The 21163-nt window shown below is 39.0% G+C and overlaps 1 pseudogene across 1 annotated transcript; it reads right to left on the bottom strand.

Moving 5' to 3' along the window:
- Positions 1-1233: 1233 nt before the first annotated feature.
- On the bottom strand, positions 1234-2638 carry LOC309647032 (elongation factor 1-gamma pseudogene; annotated as a pseudogene). Its single transcript has one exon. The product of its transcript is annotated as an elongation factor 1-gamma pseudogene (transcript).
- Between the last annotated feature and the right edge of the window lie 18525 nt (positions 2639-21163).

Here is a 21163-nt window from a genome sequence, read left to right as displayed (position 1 = left end):
TCTGAAGTATTTTGCCAATTGACTCCCAATCGATTATTCCAAGTGTATGTGCTGCAGAGAATGTGACTTCTCCCAGGGACTCTGAAGAGTGGTGCCTAATTATTCATCATGAAATTTAATTTCAGAGCTTGTAATCATGTAACTGTTTAAAATGGAATTTGTCACTGAAACATATTGCGAGAAAATAGCGTATTATTTAACATCTACTCATCTCACTTCAAGATCAGTTTAAAATTGTATGCGTTTCGTGATTTCATGACGGCAATCACATTAAGGGCCATGTAAGCTAAACTCCTACATGTTTTCTGCTAATTTGGTTGAGTTAGGTCATTTTCTATCGTGAATTGGAAAGGATATTACAGATTAGGGAACGTAGATACCAGCTTTCTCTTTCCTCCCAAAGGTCCAGCTCCACAGAACCACAATTAGCTTGCTCTGAGCTCCTTGAGATGCTTAGAAAAATATCAGCTGACAAATTGAGGCTAAGGTAATAGATGAGGAAAGACACTAACTGAATTAAATGTAAGGATGAAGTGATTCAAATTAGTTTTGGGTTTTTTTTTTTGGTTGTTAAAGGACATTTATGACTGCTCTACATTGCAGGAAGCGCTAGGGTGTATTTAGGGTACAGGCTCCAGTGACACCCACTGGGTTCAAAATCCTGCCTCCACTACCTAAGATGTGTGATCACAGGCAAGTTGCTTAAATCTCTGAACCCCACTTCCTTGTTAGAAAGTAGGGATACCCCAGAGACGATCCACAGCCAGGTTAGGGCCCACAGGCCAGTATCTGTTCCAAGGAGTCTGTGCCTCTTTTTCTGAAGTGTTGAAACTATGTCTCTTGGATACGGCTGCCGCCCCACCTCACAGGGCAGCTGCGGGAAGCAGGGAAGTAGTGTTAAGTCGTTCTGCATATGCTGCGCTCTCACCCTGTCAGCAGGTATTCTCCCCCTTCATGCAGGAAGGTCTGGAATTAGGTAGTTACAAAGCCCCGTGTCAACACCTCCTAACTACATCCAATCTTTCCCAGCTAGGCTAGAAGATGGTCATCACAGGAGAGGCAAGGCAATTAAAAAAAAAAAAAATCAAAACTGATGAGAGGCCTCTCTTCCTGCTCTTTTGAAGACTTCTCTCCTGCACAGCGAGGTCCTACAGGTATAGACAACACCCTTCTTCAACATACCTACTCCTCTGAAGAAGCCATCACCCACAGAGGAGGCAGGGCAGGAAAGGGTTCGATGTTCAGTTTCCTTTAATGACCCCCATTCTCCCTGAAGGGCAGGTGCAGGCAGCTAGGTGATGGCAAGAGATGGTCACTTGAAGATCTTGCCCTGATTGAAGGTTTTGCCCACATGCTGGAAGGCCCCATCCCAGGAAGAGTATTCTCGAACCAGCGTCTGGGTCTCCTCGCTGCTGGGATCCAGTTTCCACCACGTGTATGACACATAGCTCACCTGCCAATCTGGACTCAGCGGAAAGGCAAGCCCCTGGCCTCGGAAGAACCAGACTCCAGAAATGGAGCCGCTATTGTTGGTCCCAAAGAGAATGACTCTGACAAAGGTATTCTTCCTCAGATTGTCCAATCGCTGGAACTCTGCAGTCATGAGGCTGCAGCTCATGAAGGTCTGGGTGAGCCCTTCAGGGAAGCGGTACTCGGAGTACCACAGGGACCAGCCATCTCTATCAAAGTGCTCCCAAAAGTACGGCAGCGCCACGGAGAGTGTCCTCGTTGGAGTACTTGCGCTTAAATTCATCCAACACAAAGGCACTCTTGGGTAGGCGAGCGAAGGCATCCTCGGCCTCCGGCTCAGCGGCCGCTGCCCGCTCACATTCACCCAGCTCGTCCGCAGGAGCAGGGGCAGTTGTCTTCTTCTCCTCCTTCCGCTCGGCCTGGGGCTTCTGCTTCTCTTCTCGAGAAGCTTTCTCTTTCCGTGGGGTGTCCTTCTTAAGCTGGCTCTCTGCAAACTTTTTAGCATCACATTAGGCCATTTTCTCACAGAGTTTCACCTCCCCCAAGACAGCCCGGAACTGGGGCTGGTTAATGCAGGTGAGGAACCAGCGGTTTGTATTAGGGAAGGCCTGGCAGAAAGAAGGCTCCAGAACCTGTTTATAAAGCCACAACAGGGTGCAGACAACTGTGATGTCAGCCGGCATCACACGTTCGCCCACCGGAAAAGTCCTTGTCTTCAAGCGAGCATCCAGCGGCCCCAGAATTCGCCTCACCTCCTGCTTTGCATTCTCTGTGGCCTGCTTGTTGTGGCGCATGATGCCCAAGGTGGGGAACACCCAGATACTGGCTGGGGGACTATGTCGCTATCAGCAAGGCTCACCCACTGCACCACCTGGGCTGCTGCTTCGGGAGTACTTCCCCGCAGCTCCTCGTTGCTCACATGGTAGGCAATGGCATTGCTCTCGACCACACAGAATCCATCGTCACCCTCAAAGGCTGGAACCTTGCCAGCAGGAAATTTATGGAGAAATTCGGGGGTGTGTTTGGTTTGGCCAAAATGGAAGTGGGGTGGTACGGTGAGCACGCGGACCGGAGCCCCACTGCACTGAGTGGCACTGAGGGCCTTGAAGGCCGCCCAGTTTTCAGGATATGGGAACAGGGTCCCAGCTACCGTGGTGATTCTGCAGAGAAAGGGCCAAATTAGTTTTCATTTTAGTTAAACAGGCAAAAAATGCTTTTGAACTTGACAGTATCAAAGATTACTGAGGATACTTTCATCAGAAAACTCCAGTTGCGGGTTTGCCTATACCCAGATACAGAGTGAGGCATCCTGCAAAGATATCTCAGAATGCCCTCCCACAGACGACTGAGACAGAAAACCATTTCCTCAACGTGTTGATGAAAATGAAGTTTAGTGAAGCTGAAGTAGAGGCATTTTTTTTTTATCACTACTAAAACATAAATAAAATGTTAGGTATCTCCAGGAGTGATGAAACAACTACCATTAAAAAGAAAACCTGGGCTTCCCTGGTGGCACAGTGGTTGAGAGTCTGCCTGCCAATGCAGGGGACACGGGTTCGAGCCCTGGTCTGGGAAGATCCCACATGCCACGGAGCAACTAGGCCCGTGAGTCACAACTACTGAGCCTGTGCATCTGGAGCCTGTGCTCCGCAACAAGAGAGGCCGCGATAGTGAGAGGCCCACGCACCGCGATGAAGAGTGGCCCCCGCTCGCCGCAACTAGAGAAAGCCCTCGCACAGAAACGAAGACCCAACACAGCCAAAAATAAATAAATAAAATTTTTAAAAATAAATTAAAAAAAAAAAGAAAACCTGACAATTGTCTAATAACCAGTTGTAAAATTTAAAAATATCTAACTTTAGGTGATATTATGATTTTCCATTGTCGAGGTGATATAGTTCAATGAATGACATAGTTTTCACTAAAAAAAAAATAAATAAACATTTTGTCCTATTGGGTATTCTTTAATCTGTTTCCACACAGCTGTAAAGCTGACCTTAAGGAAGAAACCAACTCACATTTTAGTTTAAGCTAGATGCACAGTCTTTTTTACACGGCCAAGGATGCCCTGCATGATCTGGAATCCTGACATCTCCATCCTTGTCTCATGCTACTCTGCCCTCAACTTGCTGGCTTCTCTTTAATGCTTCAAAGCCTATTATTTTTTTCTTTTGTCCCTACTTTTAAGCCTTTTCATATACTGTTGCCAGAACCTGAAAAGTCCCAGCTCCCTCTTCATATGACTGGCTCCCCTCTTCTGGATCCCAATGTAAATGTCAACCCTCTAGCAAGGTCATTACTTTAGCTCATCTAAATCATGCTCTTCCTTCCCTCCATCCACTTTTCTCCATCACTGTGCCTTGTTAATGTCAGTGCATTCAGAACAGTTTATAAGTAACATGTCTATATGTCTAATAACTTACATAGTATCTTTTATCTCAAATTTGATTGTAAGTTCCATAAACTTTTTGGCACCGAATTTTACTGATCAATGTCTACCCACTGCCTGATAAACAAGAGGTGTGCAATGACAATTTGTTGAAGAAACTGATGAGCTTAAATGTTCCTTCCCATCTCCAAACCACTCCATTCACACACATTTATGGGTAATTGGCTAAATTCATGCCTTTAGAAGCAGTTCTAAAACTAGTAATCACATTCTGAATAATATAATGAAAGGTAATATAATTTATTTCTCCAAAGTTCGTTAAGCCCAATTCATAGATGCTCTACTTTATTCTAATATTTAAGTGAGATAAACAAGTTTTAAGATACAATCTCAGTCAACAAAAAGCTTGTCATTTTATTGGAGCAACACCTATACTTTATAGGTACTAGATAATCAGATAATTATTCGAGATAATTAAATCAGGTGCTGAAATAGTGAGAAAACTAGCAGTGATTGTCAAAGGATTTAAAAGAATTGAGATAGGATATTAACTTGGTGAAGCATAGGAGGAAAGAAGCGCCCCAGAAAGAATATTAACATGCCATGTAGCGAAAAAAGGGGCACAATCAGCCAGGGTTAGAGAATATCTATTGGGAAGCAGTTTATGTGGATTTGGGTTGATAATGTAGCCTCATGGAGGGACATTAATGCTATACGGAGTGTGTCAATGTGAGTTCTTAGTCAACAAGTTGTCATTGTTGATGTAAGAGAGAGAGAAAGATAAAACTGAGGTTCTAGGGCTTCCCTGGTGGCGCAGTGGTTGAGAGTCTGCCTGCCAATGCAGGGGACACGGGTTCGAGCCCTGGTCTGGGAAGATCCCACATGCCGCGGAGCAACTGGGCCCGTGAGCCACAACTACTGAGCCTGTGCGTCTGGAGCCTGTGCTCCGCAATAAGAGAGGCCGCGATAGTGAGAGGCCCGCGCACCGCGATGAAGAGTGGCCCCCGCTTGCCACAACTAGAGAAAGCCCTCACACAGAAACGAAGACCCAACACAGCCAAAACTAAATAAATAAATTAATTAATTAATTAAAAACAAAAACAAAAAAAAACAAAAAAAAAATCCTGAGGTTCTAGAAGAATCATCTAGCAGGACATATTGGAGGACAAAATGTTCTTTGTAACAAGACAAATGAGATAATTGAAGCAATGCATAAAAGATGGCAATGAAGATGGAAAAAAATAGGAAACAAAATATATTGAAGGTTATCAGTAATTCCTTTCATCTGAAAAAAAGGGGGTTTTGTCATGTTGGAATAAAAGACTGAGAAATTTTAAGAAACTTACAAATAGAGGTTGTAATTTTTCTTAATCATAAGAACAAACTTAAATAATAAGAAATAATTTTAAGTGAAAGTTGATTCAATTTGAATAACCAGATGGTACACTGACAACTTTTGACAAGCTTTCCTCACACATTGACTACTGAAGTTTTAACAGCTAGAATGAACTTCTAATCAATTGACATTCAAAATAAAATAAATGAGCAAGGAGCTTGGATTCAATTTTCCTTGACCCATAATGCTTCAGCTTTATTTTACAAAATGGGCTTAAAATTTTTGGCCCTGTGAATAATAGAAGCTTTCTTCGCTTGACATGATTCTCAGATGTCATCTCATACCTCTTTAATTTATACCAAATTCAAAAAGTCTTTGAGAAGCTAAGCACATAGGTCTTTTTAATGGAGATAAGCTAGGAGGGAACACAGTGTTCTTTTGAGAAATTAGAGCAGGACCCTTTGAACCTTTTTACCCTTCATCTTGCCTGGTTTTATAAGTTTTGATTCTATTTCAATCTTTCAGTAAGTAAAAGTTATTTGCATAAATCCATCTCCAAGAAAAATTGCTCTTGGGCCTTAGAAAAAAGTCTGTTGCATCATCTTAAAGCATCTTAAAAGTCACAGAAAAAAACAGAAGCCCAGAAAATGGTACTGACTCTGTTCAGCAAAATCTCTTTTACCATCTATGCATTACAGACATTTACAGGTCTGCTTTTCACAGTAGATCACAATATCAGCAAAGCATGTTGGTACACTCCTTTCAAAACTAATGTACTACTATTTTGTTAATAAAATGTATTGGCTTTCCCTCCTGTCATAAAGGTAATTCCAGTATTCTGAAGCACATTTGGAAAATACAGAAAAACATAGACAAGAAGAAAATTATTTGTGATCTCATCACCTAACTTAACCACTTAGTCTGACTCTATCTAAATTGGAATCACACTGCACATTTCTACTGTATAACTTGATTTTTTCACTTGATAATATATAATAAACATTTGCCTTGCTTTTAAATACACTTCTCAAACATTTTTAATGGCTGTCTACTGCTAGTTGAATCATATTTTATTTTACTAATCATCTATTGCTAGAAGCTTTGGACTTCATTATAAATAATATTGCAGTTAACATCCTTGTGTAAAAAATCGTGTATTTCTCTTTCTTTAAGGTGAATTTCTAGGATTGAAATTGCAGAGTCAGAGGTATTTATATTTCATGGACTTCTAGTGTATTTCCCAAATTGCCTTTCTACTATTTATAAAAATATAGTTTCAGGTTAACTTATTATCTATACTTACTCATTTGTGACTATGTCACATGGCACTTAAGTTTTCATTTGCTTTGCAATTTTATCCTTTGAGCTGGTCATCAATGCAAATTATTTTCTGTTGGGGTCTTGTACACATTCTGGGATATGAATGCATGCTATGTTCAGTTTCCTGGTTGCCTCTATTGGGGACAGTCAGTGGGATCATGATACAATATGATATTGAAGAGGTAATCAAGGGTCAGATATCTAGGAACTATGGGTTATATTTAAGAATTGGGCAGTCACTGTAGAATTTGGAGTGTGGGTGTATGTGTGTGTGCACATGCACACATGTGTTTATTAAAGGTCCCTTTTGTTTAGATGTGAAGGATTGGGCAAATAGCTTACTAACCAGTATGAAGCAGTATGCATCAGTTTGCAAAAGTGCAACCATACATATTGTTAAAACACTGACATAATTTCATTCTTGTTAGAAGTAGTTGCTACCCTGTGTCCAAGTGTCTTCTTGCCATTTGGGTAGTCCTGACTCTATGCCAAAATCAAGCAACCGAAGAGTTAGTACCTGGTATAGCAGTGGGCTTCCAGAATGCTATTCCAGCACTATAGCCAGTATCTGCTCTTATCAGTTGATGTCTGTCTAGTAGAAACTGTAAATATTTTTAGATAACCTTCCCAAGGGGATACTTTTTAAGAGAATTTTCATAGTAGTTAAGGAAAGAAGTAATAGTAACTTGTCCCACTTTGGCTAGGGTAAGGGTAGTCAAGAAAAAGGGAAATAGAAAAAGTTGATTTAGGAATTAAAATCAAAGAGATGAACTGAATGTGGAGGTTTAAGATGGATACTTTGAAATGGTGGCCACAGAAGGCTTCTCTCAATTGTTGACATGTAAGCTAAGCTCTGAATGAGAAAGGAGCAAGGGGAAGAATATTTCTGGCAAAGGAAGAATAGTTATAAAGGCTGAGAGGAGGAAAGAGCTTGACACATTTGCAGACATGAAAGGAGAATAAGGCCACTGCAATCCAGGAAGTGGAGTGGAAAGGGTGGGAGAGTAGAAGAAAAGATTAGCATGGTAGGAGATAAGTACATTCTTATGGTGGCAAGAATGATTTTCCTCAGATAGGGAGGGAAGACACCTCTACATGGCAGAAGGGTTGATCCAGGTGCATATGGATCAGTAGATTTGGTATCAGACATTGAACGAACCCTAACCTGATGTTATTTTTAATAATGTTATTAGAATTATAAATTATCAATTTTCCAGATACATAGCTTATCTTAATTTTTTAAACAATGTTTCTCAAAATATTCATGTAGGCAAGGCAAAGAAATGCAGCCTGAATCACTATCAAGATATTATTTTAGTTATATATACAGTCAACTATAATGTATCGATATATGCATAATGTATAATGATTAATGGATCAGCCATTGTACATTTGTTCATTCAATAAATATATACTTACTGAATGCCTACTATGTGCAAGGTATTATGTTGGGTCCTTGTATTATAGTAATAAAAAATATCAGGCACAAATTTTTTGGGAAAACTTCACAGCTCTCTTTCCTTGGGTTCTTTCTGACAACAAAGACTGCTTGCTTGTTGGTAATTTACTTTGAGAGAAGATCCTAGGAAACTAGAATAGGATAACAGAGAGGAGAGAAACAGGAAGGAGAGAAAGGCAATTCATGGATGCATTTTTAATCTAGTTACCACTGTGGGCCCTCGGAGGAATGTGTTGAAGCACAACAGAATTGTCTACCCTGGATACGGAAGTGGGGAATGTTAGCCATGGGCTCCCATCCCCCAATGGTCAAAGGTTGCCCAGAGGAGTGTTGACCCCCTTGCACCTCCAGGTACACCGTATAGAACATTGGGCACATTCAGTTCCCCATGGTGAGCAACCAAATAGCCCAGGATGGAAAGTAAGGGATGTGCAGCACAAGGTGTTGTAGGGTACACCAGCATGCAGCTGGTTTCAATGGCAATAGCTGGGGGGAGTGGCATGGAAGGTGGGCCAAGGGGATGTGCGAGAGCCTTCATGGTCCATTGCTTATACTGCTTAGGTACACTCATTACAGACCCTTAAAATACGTAGTTGGCTGCACTCTACAAAAACTGTTAGAGGGTGTAATGTTGGGCTGGCCAAAAAGTTCATTTGGGTTTTTTGTGCGATATTACAGAAAAACCCAAATGAACTTTTTGGCCAACCCAATAGTTTTCTAGGGCTACTGTAACAAAATACCACAAACTGGGTGGCTTAAAAAAAAAAAAGAAATGTACTCTCTCATAATTCTGGAGCTAGGAGTCTGAAATTAAGGTGTTGACAGGGCCATGCTCTCTTTGAAGCCTCTAGTGGGGATCCTTCCCTGTCTCTTCTAGCTTCTGGTCAGCCCAGGTTCCTTGGTCCGTGGCAGCATAACTCCAATCTCTGCCTCATCTTTATATCCCACCTTGTCTCTGTTTCTGTGTCTTCATACAGCATTCTCCATTCTGTGTGTCTCTGTCTCTGTGTCCAAATTTCCCTCTTCTTATAAAGACACCATTCCTATTGGATCAAGGAATCACACTACCCCAGCATGACCTCTTCTTAACTGATTACATCTGCAACCATTCTATTTCCAAATAAGATTACATGAAAGAAAAAATATCAGTTAAGGATACATTACAACAACTACAGTGTGAAGAACCAAAGTCCTAACTAATAAGCTGGTGGTGAGAAGTGAAAGAAATTCACACCTCTGAGAAATACTGGGCAGGTGGAATAGAAACAGGAGATTCAAAAGAGGAGGTTGCTTTAGAGTAAGGAGAAAAACTGAATTCTGCTTTAAACACACCAAGATAGAGGTGTTGAGGGTATTCAATCACAGACCTACTATGTGCCCACTGTTTAAGTTGTCTAACATGCATCATACCATTTTCCATAATTTTCTCAGTTGAAACTCTTATACACACTTTGTAAATGAAGTCTCACAGAGTTAGAACTTTGTCCAGAGTGTAACGGTATTAATGTCTATGATATTCTTTGAAGTGAGGCAAGTAAATAATTTTCAGCATGCTTTCTTTTCCTATTCCTCTTTCTCTTCCTTCTTACTGTGAAGGAGAAATGTTGCCTGCCGTATCAGTAAACAAAGGATGTTGCAGCCATCGAGCCACCACATTACAGCCTCCCCAACTCAGGATGAAACAGGATGCCTGCCATCTAGCAGTCAACCGCTACAGCCACCTCTGAAGAGACTCAGGATGAGAAAGCACAGGATACTGGCCCCAGAAAGCTGAGGTGCATATCAAAGGAATGATTTCAGCGAGCCCAGACTCTTGAATCTTCCCATACATAGAAAAGCGCTAACTTCCTTAACTTGAGATATCTGGTTTTCTTTAATTAACAGTAATCTTTTGATGTTCCGACTACCCTGTCCTTGTTGCAAAATCTCCTGTATATCTTGGCTCCCCACCTTGCCTCTTTGGAGCAGTCCCTCAAAGCTACCTGAGAGCCTGTCTCCCAGGCTTGAAGTCCTCAGAAGGTCCACCAAATAAAACATAATTCTCAACTTTTAGGTTGTGCATTTTTCTCAGTCAACATTTCCATCCCCATCTTCCTCCTTCTATTAATACATCTTTGTCTTTAATTAAGCTTTCACTGTAGGTAGAAAATGTGTGCTGCCCATAGATGATGCTTCATAAATGTTTTGGGAAAAAAGGTCCTTACAAATTATTCCTCCTAAACTCTGAAATTTGATTTTGAAATCACTTCCCAAGTAAAATGTGTGAACATTGTTATTGCATATTTAAAATTTTTTCCACCTGCAAGTTTTAAAATATGAAATTTACTTCAATAAAACCCCTCTATAATGATTTAATTTCAGACTCTAAAAGTTACATTTCATCCTACCTGTTTTAAGCAAAAATAACTGAAGCCAAATATGCTTTGCTTTGTCACAGTCCCACATTTACAAATTTTAATTAAGCATAATTAAAATCAGCCTCTTCTGTCTTATTTTATATTCCCATCCCATATGCTAGGTATTCCTTGTTCCTATTAAAAAGATGGAGTTTTAATAAAAATCAACTTTTACTCTTTTCTCATATGCTATGATTTTATAGCTTTTAAATCCATTATTATTAGGTTCAGGAGCTGGTGATTATTAATTCTCCATACTTTTCTCCCAGTAATGATTAAGGTAAGATAAAGGAAATGACAATTCCTAACCTTGTCTAGCCTTGAAAAATAAGGCTTAGAATAATATTGGTGAGACTTTCACTGGAATGACTGGATTTGAGCAAAAAGTGGGTTACTTCTTCCATAAATTCAGAAGGGAGGATGAATTTGTGTCAGGTGTCCCACCAGAAATCCCCAGAGATTGCCTAAGTACTCAGAGGCCCATTCCAGTCTAGAAAACCTTCTCCTAAATGAGCCCCAAACTGAGCTAGCCTCTAAGAAAATTGGAAACCTCAAAGTAAATAGCTTTAATTTATTGTTTGTTTTTTTTTCTTGTTGTTCATTGACTCTACATTTTAGTGTAATTAAGAGTGAGGGTCTCAATCTTTGAATTGCACAGAATGGGTTACTGGAATGTCTCAGTGCTGACCTCTGACCCTCTGTGACCCTGGAGGAGTCTAGTTCCAACTGGGGCAGCTGAGGTTTCCAGGCTGGTTACTTCTGCTACAAATAACTTTCTCTGTTTACCCCCAGTGAGCCACACAAATATCACAGTTTTCTATGTATGCCATGATACCAGAAGGCTGGGAAGCACTGGTTTAAATTACCATATAGTAATGAGGAAAAATGCCAGCTCTAGTAGATCTGCTATAAGATAAACTCAGTATATTCTCATTTAAAATAACATTATTGGGCTTCCCTGGTGGCGCAGTGGTTGAGAATCTGCCTGCTAATGCAGCAGACACGGGTTCGAGCCCTGGTCTGGGAAGATCCCACATGCCGCGGAGCAACTGGGCCCGTGAGCCACAATTACTGAGCCTGCGCGTCTGGAGCCTGTGCTCCGCAACGAGAGGCCGCGATAGTGAGAGGCCCGCGCACTGCGATGAAGAGTGGCCCCCATTTGCTGCAACTAGAGAAAGCCCTCGCACAGAAACGAAGACCTAACACAGCCAAAAATAAATATAAAAATAAATAAATTAATTTAAAAATAAATAAATAAATAACATTATTTATATCAGTAGTTCTTAAACTTTGCTTCATATTGGATTCAACTGGAGAGTTTTAAAAAATCTTGATGCCCAGACTATAGCTCAAACTAACTACAGCAGAATTTCTGAGAGTGCAGCCTGGATGAGAGACAGTGGTTTATGTGATTCCTAGTAATAGGGAACAAATATGGGATTCTCTGAAACAGTCCTGATTTCAACTATTCTTTTACAGGAAAGCAAGTTATTAAATGTGTATCTAAATGTGCAAGTTATGTGCATCTAAATAAGATTCCATTTTTATAGGTTAATACTATTTTTCACATCAAGAGATTCACAAAACAGGAGTAAAACTAGCTCTGGCTTATCTGCCAGAGTAACAGCCAATCCACCAGAGTGGTAGATACAAAAATCTTATGTCATCACTTCAGTTTGATGAGTTTTTATTTTCGGTATGTGGCAACTGGAAACATTTTAAAGTTATTTTTTCTTTGTTAATTAATTAGTTTATTCGTACAACCTATGAATGTTGCTGTTAATCAGGAAGGAAAAAGAAGGCATGGATTTGGGTGAAGGGAATCACATGAGCTCGCACTGTGAGTACTTTGTGTTTTGCTTTGGGAGGGTGTGTGTATGGCAAGGAGCCTGGAGGAGGACAGGTTTAATTAAAAGAATTGGTATTTTTTTCTTAGATTGTGAACAGCCAAACAGTATACATTGTAAAGAAAAAGAAAAAACAAACAAACAAACAAAAAAACAACTGAATAATTATCTGGGAAGACTAAATTGTGGAATACAAATTTGAAGAACTGAATCCTGAAACTCTAAATTTTCTTTAGTATAAACTGTTTTGCTAAGATATTCAGCTCTTTTCACTTAACTAGTATAATCACACTGAAGAATCTGTGCCTGTTATTTCAGTCACAGAAGACATTTTGTTTTAACCAAGTACTTTTAACTGTTTAATCAATTGGTTTTAGTGAGTATGTAAACCTACTGAATTTATGTATACAATAGAATTCTGTTAGTTTTCCTAGTGACTTTGGGGTAAGGGTTCATTGTTTTTCATTAGTTTCTCAGAGAATTATCTGACCCCAAAGTATTAGGCATCAAATTTTAATGGTCCAAAATTTATCATATAAATTACTATTTAAATCTTAAGTCCTCAAGGGATGATTTTGTCTGCATTTGTCTTTTATTTCCAAATTTAGTAATATTTAAAATTAATGTAATGCACTCAGGAAACAAAAATAATAAAAGTTGGTTTTGGTCCTTCTTTGGCTTGATTTTGGTAGAGAAATGTTGAGGGTCAGTAAACATTCACTCTAGTGATAGAGTGATTAGCAAGTTCCCAGAACCTCCTTTTGTGACTTTCTCCAAAAGGAAGATATAGCTGCAGATGCCACATCCTAAGAAAAGGAAAAAAATAGCCATGAACCCACTGAAGAAAAGCAATAATGTTACAGGGAAGACTCAGATCTGACTACGTGTTGGATCTGTTTCTTTTACTTTAACCTGTGCTTCCTGTTGCTTTTGTTCACTAAAAGGATATTGTCTATACATAATGACCTGCCTTGGGGAACCCTGCCCCTCTGCCTGAATGTTAAACCAAAGTGCCTTTGTTCAGGGAAACATCCAGACCCTGTGGATGGCTGCAAGAAAGAAGAAATTAGCACATCCCCTCCCTGAGGCTGGCCATTCCAGGGGATATTTGTAAAACTTAGGGCCTCTTTACTTTACTTCCTCATCTCCTCCCCCTCTCTGTGCTATAAAAGAAACTGGCATCCAAACCCCGATAAGATGGTTATTTTGAGACTTTAGTCTGCCGTCTTCTCGGTCTGCTGGCTTTCCGAATAAAGTTGTATTCCTTGCCTCAGCACTTCCTCTCCGATTTATTGGCCTGTGGTGCTGTGAGCAGAGCAAGCTTGGCCTCGGTAACGATAAGAAGGGTGTTGGAGGGCATTATGCTAAGTGAAGTAACTCAGAGAAAAATACTGAATGATATCACTTATATGTGGAAACTAAAAAATCACTACAAACTAGTGAATATAACAAAAAAGCAGCAGACTCACAGATATAGAGAACAAACTAGCGGTTACCAGTGGAAAGAGCAGGGAGGTACAAACTATTGGGTGTAAGATAGGCTACAGGGAATATAGCAAATATTTTGGAATAACTGCAAATGGAAAGTAACCTTTAAACATTGTATAAAAAATTTAAAAACAAAGACAAAAAGATAAAATATTAAAAAAAAGAAGGGTGTCAGAGACAGGATGATGAAAACCCAAAAACATGAGCAACGAATTCCCAAGCCATCCATTTCTGTTCTTTTGACTAACTGTTTTTATTCTTTTTTGGTAGTTACAGCTGTGTTCTTTTGACAGATGAGCAATTACATAGGGTTAATTTTAATTTAACCTGTGAATAATGGTGATTAAGAGATCTATAACCCAGACATGCTAATTAAGCACCCTTTGTATGAGTTCTAAGAGTGAAGAAGAGCCTTGGGTACCCATCCATTAGACATGTTTGTGAGCCCTCGGCTTCATCCAGCAATGACGACATTTCATTGGGTTTTATTGTCTAGTATCAATTTTATACCATGCCCCTGTCCGTGAAAGGCTTTTCAGAAACATCAATGGTGTTGGAGAAAAATATCTGAATGCACTGACTTCTTGTTCTTTTTGAGGGAAAGAGAGAGGCTATGTGCACGGCAAGTAAGACGGACTCCCTGCAATACACGTCACAGCTCATTTATTTAAAGATTTATCTTTCATCATTGTCAGAGACCCTGAGGACCAGAGAGCGTCACTGTCTATGTCTCATGATCATTGTGTATTCTTCCAAGTGTTTAGAAGAAGACTAGTCACAGTGAAACTTAAGGCAAGAGTAGGAAATAATTTTGTCTTAACTTGTCTGGAATGGATTTTTTTGGGTTTAAAAAAGAGATTTCTGTACAGAGCTGAGCTACATAGATCACAAATTATGGTTATGTTTAGAGGTTTCTAATGCTTTATAATTTTTATTATTTTTTATGTTAACACCCCTCCAATACACACACACAAACACACAGCAACTTGTGCAGAACTTACATGAGGAGTAAGTAATCAACAGTTGTTATTGACTTGCTATGTATGTATGTATGTATGTATGTATGTATGTATTTTAATTACAATTTTTTTCCTTGTGATGAGAAGTTTTAAGATCTACTCTCTTAGCAATTTCCAAATATACAATACAATTCTAGGTATTTTAGGTACTTAAGTTGACAAAATACCCATTTGCAAACACTTCAAGGATATGACCCCCAAATCACCAATTGATGTTGGATTATTATTTTTTTAATAAAAAGGCATCTGCCAATGGGGGTCGGCAAACTAAATTCATTCTTTGAATTTTTGTTTACGTTCTTAGATATTTCTTATCTTTTTCTTCAAATTTTCTTTTGAATCCTGTCTTGGCAATGTATTTTAAATGTCCAAGAGCTCTTTTTGTTTTTATTTCCCTTTTTCTTAGTATCCTGTTCTTACTTTAGGGTGCAGAATCGTTTTGAATATCTCTGAGAGTACAAATTTTGTTTAAGGTAAGATATTTCCTCCTGGTTAAGAAAAAATTTTATTTATTTATCTATCTATCTATCTATCTATCTATCTATCTATCTATCTATCTATCCTATATTTCTTTTTTATTCTGAAGGCTTTCTTGAATTATTTGGTGAGGCCTGGTAATTTATTTATCTTTAGGAAAGGAGATGAGGATACTGATTTAGATCTTTGCATATATGGGCAGTTTATCACCTGTCAATCAACTTTCTTTTGGGTTAGCAGGCAAGATTCAGCCATTATGGGGTAAGCCTCACAAACACCAGAAAGTCTGAGTGGGGCTGACTCTGGGATGTCGGTAGCAAACTAGATTCCTTCATTCTCCCCAATTTTTCTAGTTTATTAACAAAAATTAAAAACTACTTATATTTTGCCTGGGAGAGGGAGATAATCTATGCTCACTGTGATCTGCACGATAAGAGAAATTATCTGAAATTTATAAAAAGCAGAAGAGATTGTTAAGTATTCTTTTAGTGCACTCCTGGGATTTATATTTTATTGTCTGTGCTAGTTTACAATTCTTGGGCGCAGAGGTTAATCTTTAGATTTTTGTTCAGTAGAGATACAAATAATTTCTGTCTAGTAGAACAGATAATCCTAGAGATTATAGTTTGTGTTCCGGAGGGACATTAACCAGCTGTGTATCTAACCTAGCACGCCTACCCTACCATAATTTCTATTAAATTGCCTCCCTATAACTTTGTTAGTTCCCTCATGAATTGAGCTTAACATATTTGACATGTGTTCATTTTGTAATTATATGAGAGTCATGCTCTTACCTTTTGGAATATTACATTGAATCAGTGTTAAAACCTAGTCAGATGACCAGGAACAAGTCCATGATCTGATAAAATAAGATTTATTGATTCGCAGCCAGGGAGTGCACTCCAGAGGAATTCTGCTGGCCCAGAGGGAGGAGGGAAGTGTCTTTTGTAAGGTCTGTTTTTTCACTGAAGGACTCTGAGGAGGAACTAAGGGGCATAGTAGTCAGTTCAGAATTGGTTGCTCTTTCTGAAGCAGGTTTAGAAGAAATGGGATTAACTAGGCACTGGGTCTGTCCTAAGGTGAAGAAGACTTAGCAATTCAATATCCCCAGTAATAAATGAAAATTGCCAAGTGGGTCCAGAGTATCATTGATAAGAAAGCAGTAGTCAGTCAAAGAGGGAGTTGTGATAGCATTTTACAGCGGCTCTGTGATCTTGAGTGAAACAATGTTTTCTGTTAACTTTGAAGCTGGCTTTCTCTTTGCTTTCAGAGGCTGAAGAATGGCAAAGTGCTCTTTTCCTTTTCAGTTTGAGCTGACTTTCCCTCTTTCAGTCCTGGGTAGGATTTTACTCTTTCCTGACATGAGAAGGTGGGAGATAGAAGGTGAGGGGGACCTTTAACACCATACCACCTTCGCTTCACCTTTCTTTTAAATCCTATTATTTTTCTCTCTGGTCATCTATGCAACATTCCATTTCTGAGTCTAGAGCAGGGGTCAGCAAACTTTTTCTGTAAAAGGCCAAACAGGAAGTATTTCAGATTTTGAAGGCCAGATGGTCTTAGTTACAACTACTTACCTCTGCCATTATAACGTGAAAGCATCCAAAGAAAATCCATAAATGAATAGATGTAGCTGTGTTCTAATACAAAATTTGTTTATAAAACCAGACAGCGGACTAGATTTGGTCCATGGGCCATAGTTGCCAATCCTGATCTAAAGTCTCTCTCTGCGGGTTCGAGCCCTGGTCTGGGAAGATCCCACATGCCGCGGAGCAACTAGGCCCGTGAGCCACAGCAACTGAGCCTGCGCGTCTGGAGCCTGTGCTCCGCAACAAGAGAGGCTGCGATAGTGAGAGGCCCGCGCACCGCGATGAAGAGTGGCCCCCGCTCGCCGCAACTAGAGAAAGCCCTTGCACAGAAACGAAGACCCAACACAGCCAAAAATAAATAAATAAATAAATTTAAAGTCTCTCTCTGTTTCTACTCAAGTGATCAGCTCCTTTTTCTACCGTTGTCCCCATAACATCTTTTCTAAGCTGTGGCTTCCTTTGCTGATTCATCCTTCAACACTGTCATTTGATTTTGATGTTCCAGAGCTTTGTTGGAAGATTCACTAATAGCCCATCTTACTTTCACCTCACCATTACTTTTCAATTACTTTTATCGTCTTTTTTAGCGAGGTCTCTTATGAGATGGGAGGTAAGTTCTTGCGCTCAATTTATTACCTTGAACTGGAGACAGTATAAAGACTTTTTCATAAAGGTGACTCAAAATAAAATACTTGCATTGTCCATTAGGGTATGCCTAGAATGATTAGTTTATCAGTATCAGCATTTCTTAAGGTTCCAAATTTGCATATTGCTGGACTATAGAATAATGCGGGCATAATTTTCCATCTAAAAGAGCTTAATAACAGAAAAGCTGGGAGCAGCTTTAAGAAACAGGTTTAAGAGAGTAAATATATCAAGTCATAACATTAATGAGTACTAATGTACATTTAATCAATACTGGCAAATGTTAAAGTGAGGCAATACTGCAAAAAAGATCTGATTCTAATAAACTAGTGTATTATATACACAGAAATACTTTAAAATCGAATATTTATGTTTGGATCTCAATTATCACCCCTCTTTTTCTCAAGGTTCTTTTATGAAGATACAGATACAAAATGCCAAATAGAGATTAATGTACAGATTTTGTAAATAATGGTTCATTAATTTTCTAAAGTACAGAGCTTTCTGAAAAATCTAGATTGGAGAGCATGTCTGGAATCTGAGGCCAAAGTAGGGACATGCTACTGCTTATTGCAAATCTACCCTTTGACCTCCATCTGTGGAAAGAGCTGAGTTTTCAAAGCAGATGCCAAATATATTTACCCAGCCAGATGCATGGACTGTTCCAAGCTTCCTCAGAAACCCAGTCACTATCAGACTAAGGTATATAAGAGAACATACTGGACGCCTAGGCTTGCCTCCAGGAGAAATGGAGAGGAAGCCTTGGCTCATCGTAACAATGCAAGAGAGAGTGAAAGAGTTCTTACTTTTGAGACTCAGTAATGTTACCTACTTCTAAAAGGACCAAGTAGATATTAATCCATTACCAGCCAGATTAGTTGTTCCTTCAACCTTGCAGGAAATATGGGGTAGAAAGAGAAACAAGGATTCTCTTCTATATTCTCCCCAGTGTGGAAAGAAATGAAGATCTCTTTGCTTATGGTAAAAGAAAGCAGAGCTAAGATGAAAAGGGCTCCCTCATCCTCCCAAAACTCATAAAAGAAAATGAATTACACTATTATACAAATGCAACTGACATTCTACTAAATATTACTTAATCTATAATACAGTCAGGTCAAATTCTTTTTTTACCTTAAAACATGTGGAAGATGTCATGAAAGAAAGGAAACTTGGGGATTATAAGTAAATAGCTAAATACCTAATGGAGTGAAAGCAGTCATAAACTAGTTTATAATACAATGTGCATATATTAATGGTATGATTTTAAAAGCTCATTTTTTTTTAGAACTAGCAAATGGCAGTCTAAAGTCACATATGCAGAACCATTAAAGTATCTTCAATAGCATTTCGACAGATAGTAATTAGGTCTGGACTCCAGCAGCCTGCAGCTGAGGCTATGTCACATGGTGAAGGTTGCTTACGCACCACAGCATGACTCACAGAAGGTAAAAAGTAAAATGAATCATCTTGGCTCCTTGTCCTTATTTTGGAAAAAAAAAAAAACTGGAACAAGCTCCCACTTCCACTTGAGATAAAATTGAAAGTGAAGCACCCAAAGTCCTCTGATAAAAGCAGTATTTCAAAGGGGTTTAGCTTTGTGACTGTAGCTAAGATTGAATCCAAAATTACAGTCTTTATCAAGAGCCAATCATTCACTTAATTGAACTTTTTTCCATTGAATCAGTTCTGCGTCATACAGCAACCTTATTATGCACACAATATATACATTCATCAAGTTACTATTTTAGGTATAAAAGCAAGCAAAGGGCGAAATAATTGAACTCTGTTTATCTAACGTGTAATTGCTGATGTGGAGTAAGAACCAAGTATGCCATTCCCTTGCGCTGCCAACTAAAGAATGTCGCTTGCCATCTGGCTCTACAAGGATTAGGTCACTAGCCACTGCAGTTGCTGACCTCCAACATCCCTGAAAGGAGTTTAGGGTGAAGATCAAGAATGAGGCACTGTGCTCTCAGAAAAACTGGGAGAACAGGCCTTCAGATAGTTAGGTATTTTCAAGAGAAACTTTTATGAACCCAATTTCCTGCATCTTCTCATACCTAGAAAAGCACTAAAATCATTAATGCAGACATCTACTTCTCAAGTCGCATATATGCTGACAACCCCCCTTACCTCTGGAGCGGTAGCAATGTCTCAGAGCTATCTGAGAGCCTGCCTCCTGGGCTCTAGTCCTCGGTAAATCCCCAAGTAAAACTGAAACTCACAGCTCTCACACTGTGCGTTTTTACTTCACTCAACAGTACAAGCCATTCGCTTCATTCATCCTTTCTTAAATGTAATTTACCCTATTTGTCCACAGCTAGTTGACACTGAGTTACTATCCAACATGCATAACTCCCCTTCCCCACCATCACCATCATACTCAACTTAGATGTTATCAAGAGGAAATAATAATTCATTGGATTAGAAAAAAGTGTTACAAGATAAGTTTTTAAATTAACAGCAAAACCATAACACTCATACAAGTACAAAATGAACGTGGAGCAAAGATTATAACATTAATTAATGAGGGGATGAGCAAAGGCCTTAAAAACTGTTTCAGAGGAGAAGCCAAAGAGAAGACACATATACAGGCAATAAAGCAATGCTGAATTGGTGTGTTAATAGATGTAAAACTGGCTTCTTTTTCAGGGGTTGGGGGAATCAATACACCTTCACTGGAAAAAATGCATTTGCATATCTATAGACAGGAATAATTTGCATCAATATCAGTTTTCTACAACTTACAGAGCTATAAAAGAGCTAAAAAAAATGAAATGCACAAAATACTCTAGATTCAGATATTGTAGAAAACTGTGTTACATACTGGTTAGCATTCCATAAAACATGCAATCTTTTTCTATTTCCTGACAGGAACAAGACTAAATTTAGATTTCACTTCAACAAAACCACTGAACAGAATATTACGTACATAGGATTATACACATTTCACCTTAATCTGTTTTGTGCGTACGGAAGATATACCCAAAGTTAGTCAGGGTAAGATAACTTGCTTTGTAAATAATACTGATGAAGCAGAAGTTTTCTACTATTCATTGACTTCTTTGTTATTATTTCTTATACATTCAGTCATCAAGATCTGCCCTGTTGATTCTCCTTTTGTAAGTTCTCTTATACCTCACCATTGTTTTTCATTTTCATGGCTACCACCTTAGCCCAACTATTCAGTCAATAAATCACTGAACAGTTGGGTTATGATACCAATGAGTCTTGCTTCCTTGAATCTCTTTTTACTGTGGTGGACACTATACTGCTAGATTGGAAATATCATCTTCACAGGACTCTCCAATCCAAAATCTTTTAAGACTTTTTAGCCTTATATTCAAAGGCAACTGGTTAATAGAAAAGCGACTATAACATGAATGAGCCACCTTAAATCCCTTTTATAAAACAAACCACTATATAACTAAACAAAGAAAACAATCAAACCTAATTTATGGTGAGGAAAATGCAGATAGGTCAACAGGTATATGAAATGGAAACTCTTTTCAAAAGAGCTTTAGAGGCTACTATATCCAACTTTTAAAATTCTTCTTTAAGGGATAGAAATGACTTTTAAAAGAGATTTCAAGGTTCACTAAAATGCAAAATTCTTTGTCTTTACTGTGACAGTATGCTATAGCTTCAGAGTGATTCAGAAGACCTTAGTTGAAGGTTTGGTCCATTAACTCTTAGCTGTGTGACAGTGGTCAAGCTGTTTAGCTACT

This window comes from Balaenoptera physalus, assembly GCF_965194825.1.
Source record: "Balaenoptera physalus genome assembly, chromosome: 17".
In the NCBI taxonomy this organism is placed as follows: domain Eukaryota; kingdom Metazoa; phylum Chordata; class Mammalia; order Artiodactyla; family Balaenopteridae; genus Balaenoptera; species Balaenoptera physalus.
This window is presented reverse-complemented; position numbering and strand designations above follow the sequence as displayed.